The sequence below is a fragment of the Heptranchias perlo genome, unplaced genomic scaffold, assembly GCF_035084215.1.
Source record: "Heptranchias perlo isolate sHepPer1 unplaced genomic scaffold, sHepPer1.hap1 HAP1_SCAFFOLD_47, whole genome shotgun sequence".
NCBI lineage: Eukaryota > Metazoa > Chordata > Chondrichthyes > Hexanchiformes > Hexanchidae > Heptranchias > Heptranchias perlo.
In genome coordinates, this window is record NW_027139484.1 from 2,051,777 (window position 1) to 2,061,476 (window position 9,700).

Below are 9,700 nucleotides of genomic sequence, written 5' to 3' on the forward strand. Positions count from 1 at the left end.
GTCACCACCAGTAATGTTAGAGTAGGGTCAACACCAGTAATGTTAGAGTAGGGTCAACACCAGTAATGTTAGAGTAGGGCCACCACCAGTCATGTTAGAGTAGAGTCACCACCAGTAATGATAGAGTAGGGTCACCACCAGTAATGTTAGAGTCGGGTCACCACCAGTCATGTTAGAGTAGGGTTACCACCAGTCATGTTAGAGTAGGGTCACCACCAGTAATGTTAGAGTAGGGTTACCACCAGTCATGTTAGAGTAGGGTCACCATCAGTAATGTTAGAGTAGGTTCAACACCAGTAATGTTAGAGTAGGGTCAACACCAGTAATGTTAGAGTAGGGCCACCACCAGTCATGTTAGAGTAGAGTCACCACCAGTAATGATAGAGTAGGGTCACCACCAGTAATGTTAGAGTCGGGTCACCACCAGTCATGTTAGAGTAGATTCACCACCAGTAATGTTAGAGTAGAGTCACCACCAGTAATGTTCGAGTAGGGTCACCACAAGTAATGTTAGAGTAGGGTCAACACCAGTAATGTTAGAGTAGGGCCACCACCAGTAATGTTAGAGTAGAGTCACCACCAGTGATGATAGATTAGAGTCACCACCAGTAATGTGGAGTCGGGGCACCACCAGTAATGTTAGAGTAGAGTCACCACCAGTGATGATAGATTAGAGTCACCACCAGTGATGATAGATTAGAGTCACCACCAGTAATGTGGAGTCGGGGCACCACCAGTAATCTTCGAGTAGATTTTCCACCAGTAATGTTAGAGTGCGGTCTCTCCCACCAGTGTTAGAGCACTGTTACCCGAATAATATGAGAGTAAATTCACCGCCTGTCATAATCACAGTACAATCCAATTTTATTGATGTGATGGATGAGTTAAAATTTCGATGAATTAATGTAAGGCCCCAAGAACCTAAAGCAGTCTCCGGAATGGACGTTCCCATCAGTGATCACAGAGCGTGCGCAGATCTCATTCCCTCTGGGATGACCATCCGTGCATTAACTTGAATGGATGGAGTTTCATGGACTGGGCTGCACAATTTCCCATTGGCGCCCAGGCGCACTGAGGCGGCAAATCTCTCCTTGTTTGTTAAGTGACTGTAACAAACGCCAAATATTGTGTAATCTGATTTTCGCACCGGAGCACCGATTGCCCTATAAAGGGGAAGCATTTACCGATCGCATATACACTCCGATTGGAGCCTTAAATCCCGACAGAATTCAATCAGTCTTCAAAAAATGGAACGGCCAACAATACTCCAGATAAAGGATATTTATTACCCTATTCTCGCATCCTTTGCTGTTCCCGGTAAGTCAATGTATCCTGTTGTTTAATAGCTGTTGTCTATCTTACTGTTCATGATCATGTAACAGATTCCCAGAATGTCCTCATTGCAGAGTCTCTTATCCACCTGGAGAAGTTGGTGAATATCAGCGAGAATCCTCCCTGTCCTCCCGGTCGGTGAGGTGCTGTTCTGATCGGTAGATGATGGGCACTGTACGCTCAACTATCCTCCCTGTCCTGAGAGAGTGCGAGGCTGAACCCCCGACCCCTCCAACTGTACATAGATCACTAAAGGATGTGTTTCTGAGTGTCAATGTTCAACATTTCATTTATCCCATTGTTCTCTGTCTGATTTAAGTTGATAATCCCTCGGACTGTAGCCGCCTCCACGCAACAGGGGACTTTGAGAGATACTTAGAGAAATAATTGCAGCTCCCCTCACCTCGGCTGCAAAGAACCTTCGCGGTTCCACCAGTTCCTGCTCTGTTCCCGAGCAGCCGAGTGGGTGAAGGGGAACAAATCACAATCACCTCACCAAATATAGAGGGTTCAAGGCCACCCATGTCGGTATTTATAAGGCTCAAAGAGACCCTACCTGAAGGAAGGTATTCTCATAGTATTCTCGCATATGTATACTATTAATGATCGTCCTCTCGACCGAAATACTTACCTCTTCTCCCAATTTCTTACAGCGAACCTAGTGACAATCGTGATTCTCTCCAGAGGAAATTGCGGCCTCTCCAAATGTATCTCAGTCTATATGGTGGCCATGGCAACAGCAGATCTCCTGGTCATGATCTTCAATGTAATAGTGTATCACATTTTCAGTAAAATCTTTCCACGTTCATTCCTGTCTTATACTGCTGTGTGTACGTTCATTGTGTGCATGGAATGTGTCGCCCTGGATATATCGGTGTGGTTTACAGTCTCGTTCACATTTGACCGATTTGTATCTATTTGTTGTAGGAAATTTAAAACAAAGTATTGCACATTGAGAACTGCGGCCGCGGTTTTAACAACCGTCGCTGTCCTTTTGTGTTTAGATAACGTCCCCTATTGGTTTGCATATGAACCTGAACGAATAATTAACAATATGCACTGGGGTTGCCTCCCCAGACTGGACTTTTTCTCATCGCCTGCAGGTGTTGCATTCAGCTCGTTCGAAAGCGTTTTAATTGTATGGATTCCTTTTGCTGTGATGTTACTGTTTAATTGTTTGACAGTCAGGCGTATTTTGGTGGCCAGTAGAGCCCGCAGGGGACTCCGGGGTCACAGCAGTGAGAACCAGAGTGATCCAGAGATGGAGAACCGAAAGAAATCCATCATTCTGCTGTTCACTGTGTCGGGCTGTTTTATGCTGCTGTGGCTGACATCCGCCGTGAGCTTTTTAACTACCAGACTGACAAACACAGAGCAATACCTAATCGATTATGCAAGCCCTGCGTATATCGCCACTGAAGCCGGCTATCTGCTCATGTATTTGAGTTCCTGTACAAACACGTGTATTTATGCAGCTACCCAAACTAAATTCAGGGAAGAGCTGAAGAAATTGATGAAATCACCTTGGACATTTCTTCTGACATTGGGTAAATTAATGAAAAATCAAACCAAAGCTTCCCGTCCTAACGACAGCTCAATTACAGACCGTTCTGAATTTTAGAATGGCCGTCTGGATTATTCTTCTGAAAATGAACAGGGATCAGAAAACATTTCTTCCATTTTGTGCCGTGTGTTTGATATCTGCCGCTTTCCCCGGGTGAACAGAATCGTTTCCAGCTAAAACTGCTCACTTCTTGCTCAAGATTCAAAGAGAACAGTCCTGATTGAGTTTCAGCAGTGGAGGAGACCATGTGGGCGTCAGCGTTAACTGCCTTTCACGGCAGGGACTGGAATGAGACGCCCAGTTTTGTTAATAGATAAAGCTTTAGTGTAGAAACAATGAAGGGTGTTACAATCGTGGTTATTTGTAATTCTTCTGTAATCTCGGTCTGAATGTTACAGGCGCTGGTCTCCCCATCAGACACTGACTCCTGGCCCAATAGAACGGGGCTCCTGTCTCCTGATAAGTGATCAAATGATGGAGGCAGTCGGAACGTGACTCCTGAATGTGACATTAGGCATCTTTGTTTGCAGATTTTTATTAAAATCTCAACTGATCATTAAAATGTTGGAATGTTAAAACAGGAGAACAGACCATTCGACCCAACCAATACCTGTCGGAGTTTACCCACCACCCGAGCAAATAGTTCCAATCACTTTACCTGCTCGGTCTCAACATCACTTCAACCTATTTCATTCATCCATTTATACAATTTAATCTTGAATATTGATATAATTTCTGCCTCCCTGAATTCCACAGCCTCACAACTCTCCATGTGAAGAGTTTCTCCAACCCTCAGTTCTAAATCTCTTACATTTATTCTTATATTTATAGCTGTTAGTTCTTGATCCCCCAACTAATGGAAGCAATCTGCTTCCATCTATCATGTCCCGACCCTTCTTAAGTTAAATCACCTGGAGCCGACTCGCCAAAAGACATCAATCTGGTATCAATACACAATCTCGTGAAAGTCAGGATGTGTAGTTCAAGTAGTTAAATGATGGCTTTCCCTTGGAGATGGTTGTGTCCTCGCTTGTACTGAACGATGAGAAGAATGTATTTGATAGTTTTGTCACTACCTAAAATATCGGGACCATGTAGGGGGAGATTCTGGTCACAAACCTCCAGACACCACGATCTATTGATAGATAACCAGAAAGGGCAGGAATGGCTTGGATCGGATGTCTGGTGCTGCCTTATCTTGGGTTATGGCAATGTGTACAGAAGTGACGTGTGAAGCAACCAACATGCGATATGCATGGTCAAGATACCGTGAAGAACGGGTCCAAGACATGGTTAGTCACGCTGACAAAACCACTACAGGAAATGATTAGTGTGGGTCTGGAGAGTGAGAACATGTGGAAAACCAATGGGTCGATATCTGCAAAATAGAATAGATGGAGGTAGATATATGATGCTGATGAGATATTGTTCCGTGTTGACCTTAAACACTCTCACCCCAACAGAGAGGGAACTGCAAGGAAAGCGTTCATCAGACTGTCCTCAAATCTGCTAATGTTGGACTGTATAGGTTTCTCTTTATATTGTAGCTATGTTAAACTATAGCCTTTGCTGTTAAGCAGGAAAGCATCAGTCAATTTAAAGTACCACTGGACTGTTGGGCCAGGGATAGCCCTGCAGCAATGGTCAGTTTCAGGATGAAGTAAAAAAAGATTTAATTGAAGACATGCCATTGTTTACTGATTCATAAATTTCAGAGAAATTCAATCATTTCAAAACAACGCGGGAAAGGAGTTAGTTCTACAAACATCTCAGCAGACGAAATCATTTCTGATTGGTATGTGTGTTACAGGAACAGAGACAGACTTATAATTAAATGTTTCACTTGGTAGAATTGCAATTCTATGGATCAAGAGTGAAACTATGGATAAGATAACGAACTTAGGGAGTTATACTTGTTGCCCAACGGAAAATAGTTCGTTAAGTAAGGAAAAATATAGTAATTGATAAAGAATACGTCAATTACATTCTTCTTAAATGGAGTTGCATTTTACCTTTCATATAATTATGTCATCATAGAATCATAGAAAGGTTACAGCACGGAAGGAGGCCATTCGACCCATCGAGTCCGTGAGGGCTCTGTGCAAGAGCAGTCCAGCTCATGCCACTTCACCACCCTATACCCGTAGCCCTGCATTTTTTTCCCTTTCAAGTACTTATCCAGTTCCCTTTTGAAGGCCATGATTGAATCTGCCTCCACCACCCCCTCGGGCAGTGCATTCCAGACACTAACCACTCGCTGTGTAAAAAGGTTTTTCCTCATGTCACCTTTGGTTCTTCTGCCAATCACGTTAAATGTACGTTCCCTGGTTCTTGACCCTTCCGTCAATGGGAACAGTCTCTCTATCTTCTCTGTCTGGATCCTTCATGATTTTGAATACCTCGATCAAATCTCCTCTCAACCTTCTCTGTTCCAAGGAGAACAACCCCAGCTTCTCCAGTCTCTCCACTTAACTTAAGTCCCTCATCCCTGGAATCATTCTCGTAAATTTCTTCTACACATTCCATAATTGTGTGGAATGTCACGTGGGGGGAGTGAGAGAAATGCTAAAAATTGGATGTTTGTCATGAGTACTTGGATTCATAAAGTCCTAAGATACTGAGCTCAGATCGAGAACAAATTTGAGTTCCCAACCAACTATCGTCCGGTGTGGTAATAATTTCTCCCTTTAAAGAGTATGTTTAAATCCAATCGCATGTTCTGTGTGCTTGATAAAGCTATGACACCTCTCTTCAATGTTCATGAACCTTATTGAAAACCTTACACTAACAATAGCTGTTGTACTTTAATTGTGAATGGGCTTCATTTATTAATTGTGATCAAGTCTCCACTTTACCCGTTACTCTTTAACCTTCCACTTCATCCCGAGGTTCTCCAAAAGACAAACTCCACTTGGTTTTAGGTCCCTGTGGAGCACAGGCTCTGCCAATCCAGCTGGAATCCAGCTTCTGGGGGAAATGCTGATCAATTGCGGGCAGTTCTGTGCAATCGGCACATTCTCATTTAACGGGATTCAGATCAACAAAAATATGTAAGGCACGAGTCAGGCAGAAGGCAGGGGTTTTCATTCCATCAGTCAGCGATGTCTCTGCACCCAGCTACAATCGTGGGAAGGTGATGTGCGATCAACCACATTATCCAAAATCACCGACTAAAGTTAACCATTGAATTACCGTGTCAAATTCAATCCCATGTGGTTGTGATTTCCCGCCCCCTGTTTCTAATTAATTAGTTGTTGTGTTCCCTTGAGTTTCTCTATTTATAATTAAATAGTTACAGTTCTCCTAATAATCCCGTCTCCGCTATTTCTGATTAAACCGTTACAGTCTTCCCATGCCCCTACTTCTAAATAAACAGTTACTATATTCACCTATATTCCCCTTTATTCTATTTCTAATTGGGCAGTTGCTATATTCCCTTGAATTTCGTTGTCCTCCACTTATAATTAAATACTTCCTGTGTTTCCTTGTCATCTACTTCTAAATATATGGTTTGTGTGTTCCTTTAGTCCTCATTTCGAATTAAAGAGTTGCTTTATTCTGCTCTTGCAGAGAGCCAGCACGGATTCGATAGACCGAATGGTCTCCTTCCATGCTGTAACCATTCTATGATTCTATGATATTCTCCAAACTTCTCCTGGTCTCATTTTTAAATTGAACAGTTGCTGTGTTTCCCCTATATTTCACTTTATCCTATTTCTAATTGATCAGTTACTGTGTTCCCGCTTTATTACACTTCATTCTATTTCTAATTAAACAGTTACTGTGTTCCCGCTTTATTACACTTCATTCTATTTCTAATTAAACTGTTACTGTGTTCCCTCTATATTCCACTTTATTCTATTTCTAATTAAACAGTTACTGTGTTCACCCTATATTCCACTTTATTCTATTTCTAATTAAACAGTTACTGTGTTCACCCTTTATTCCAATTTATTCTATTTCTAATTAAACAGTCGCTGTGTTGCCCAAAATTCCACTGCCCTCTATTTGCAATTAAGCAGTTGTTGCGTTCACTTAAATTCCTCCGTCCTCCAGTTTTAATTATACAGATTGGGAAAGGAGCCTGTTCCACAAATAGACCACTCACTGACTGAAATAATATTTCCACAAATTAGTTTTGAATTTACCCCCTTCAAGCGCATGCCCTGTCCTCTGGTTCTACTATTATGAACAAGGTGAAAACTGCTTATTATGTTTTACATTATCTCGTATAGTAACCGGGCACACTCGCACACAGGGGGAGGGGAGAGATGGGGAAGAGGTGAACGCGGAAGGATAGAGGGAGAGGAGAGAAGGGAGGAGCGAAAGGGGAAAGGGGAGAAGAAGGGGGAAGGAGAGTAACAGTGGAAGGAGAGAAGCAGGGGGAAGGGGAACAGATGGAAGGTGGAAAAAGGAGGGGGAAGGGGTGAAGCAGGGAGAAGGAGGGAAACAGGGGTAAGGGGAGAGAAGCAGAGAGAGGAGAGCAGAGCCCGGGGGAAAGGGAGAATCAGAGAGAAAGGTAGAAACGGGGAGAAGGGGAGAGACGGGGGGAAGAGGGGAAGGGCAGGAGCAGGTGAAGGGGAGAAGCCGGTGAACGGGAGAAGCCGGGGGAAATGGAGAGAAGCAGGGAGGGAGGGGAAAGAAGCAGAGGGAGGAGAGCAGAGCCCAGGGGAAAGGGAGAAACAGGGAGAAGAGGGGAAGGGAGGAGCAGGGGAAGAGAGGAGCAGGGAGAAAGGGCGGAGCAGGGGGAAGAGGAGAAGCAGGGGACAGGGGAGGAGCAGGGCGAAGTGGAGAACCGGAGGGAACGGGATTTGTTAAAGGACAAAAAGCAGACAATTGAGATAAACGGGTCATTTTCAGGTTGGCATTCTGTAACTAATGGGGTGACGCAAGTATCTGTGCTTGGGCCTCAACTATTTACAATATATATTAATGACTTAGATGAAGGGACCGAGTGTAACGAATCCAAGTTTGCTGATGATACAAAGCTCGGTGGGAAAGTAAACTGTAAGGAGGATACAAAGAATCTGCTAAGAGATGTAGACAGGTTCAGTGAGTGGGCAAAAAGGTGGCAGAATGAGTATAATGTGGGGAAATGTGAGGTTATTCACTTTGGGAGCAAGAACAGAAAAACAGAATATTTTTTCAAATGGTTAGAAGCCACTGGTGTTCAAAAGGATTTGGATGTCCTTGTGCATGAAACACAGAAAGGTAACATGCAGGTACAGCAGGCAATTAGGAAAGCAAAAGGTATGTTGGCCTTTATTGCAAGGCTTTTGGTGCACAGGAGTAAGGAGCTCTTGCTGTAATTGGACAGGGCTTTGGTGAGGCCACACTTGGATTACTGTGAGAAGTTTTGATCTCCTTATCTAAGGAAGGATATATTTGCCTTCGAGGCGGTGCAACGAAGGTTCACTAGATTAATTCCTGGGATGAGAGGGTTGTCCTATGAGGAGAGATTGAGTAGAACTTTCTGGAGTTTAGAAGAATGAGAGGTGATCTCATTGAAACATATATGGCTTGAAATGATCGAGGCTGAGAAGATATTTCCCATGACTGGAGAGTCTAGAACGAGGGGGCTTATTCTTAGGATAAGGGCTTGGCATTTAAGACTGAGACGTGGAGGAATTTCTTCACGCAGAAGGTTGTGAATATTTGGAATTCTCTACCCCAGAGGGCAATGGATGTTCAGTCATTGAATATATCAAAGACTGCGATCGTTAGATTTTTGGACTCTCGGGAATTAAGGGATATGGGCGTCGGGCGGGAAAGTGGAGTTGAGGTCGAAGATCAGCCATGATCTGGTTGAATGGCGGAACAGGATCGTGGGCCTGTATGGCCCACCTCTGCTCCTATTTCTTACGTTCTTTTGTTCTTTATTTTGATGGGAGTGATTGGTGACAATGCGGATACTTCCGGTTTGTGTTCAACCCGTGAGGTCACATGCTCCAGGCCACTCGATGACATCACTCTCAGCGCGTATTAAAAAGGTACGGCTCCGTTGGTGACCGCTTCCAATGACGTCACTCTCAGCGTTCTCGTTGAATGAAATGGACTCTCACTAAACCAACCTTGCAGCTCAAATTATGTAAAATTGTCAATGCTGTCGATTTATCAAATTCAACCTCAGAGAAATGGTTATAGCTCCCAGCATGATCTTGCAGTATCCGTTCATGGGGCCACATATTTGAAGGAGCCCACAAGTCAATTGCTGGGCTGGCCTGGCTTAGAGTGTTTTCAGAGTCAAAGCGAGGTGGGAGGCTGCTCAATGTGAAGGCCTCACTCCCCCAGCAGACAGGAGTTTGGTGGGAGTTTTTACAGATCATGCTGATAACATTCGACAAGATTCCACATAAGGGACTGTTAACGAAAGTGAGAGCACATGGAACGGGAGGCAACCTATTGGCTTGAATGGGGAATTGACTAGTAGGTAGGAGACAGATAATAGGAATAATGGATATATACTCAAATTGGCAGGATGTGACTTGTGGTGTCCCCCAGTGATCTGTACTGGGAACACGGCTTTTCACTATATTTAAAAATGACTTGGGTGAAGGAATAGCTGTATATCTAAGTTTGCTGATGTCACTAAGTGAGGTGCAACAGTAAATAGTGCAGATGGGAGCAGAAAGTTGCAAAGGGACGTAGTTAGATTAAGTGAGTGGGCAAAACTGTGGCAGATCGAGTTCAATGTGGGACGTAAGAAAGACAGATCAGAGAATGTTCTAAATGGTGAGAAGCTCGGAACTGTGGATGAGCGGGGAGATTGTTGGGTCCAAGTACAGAAATCACTAAAAGCTAGTG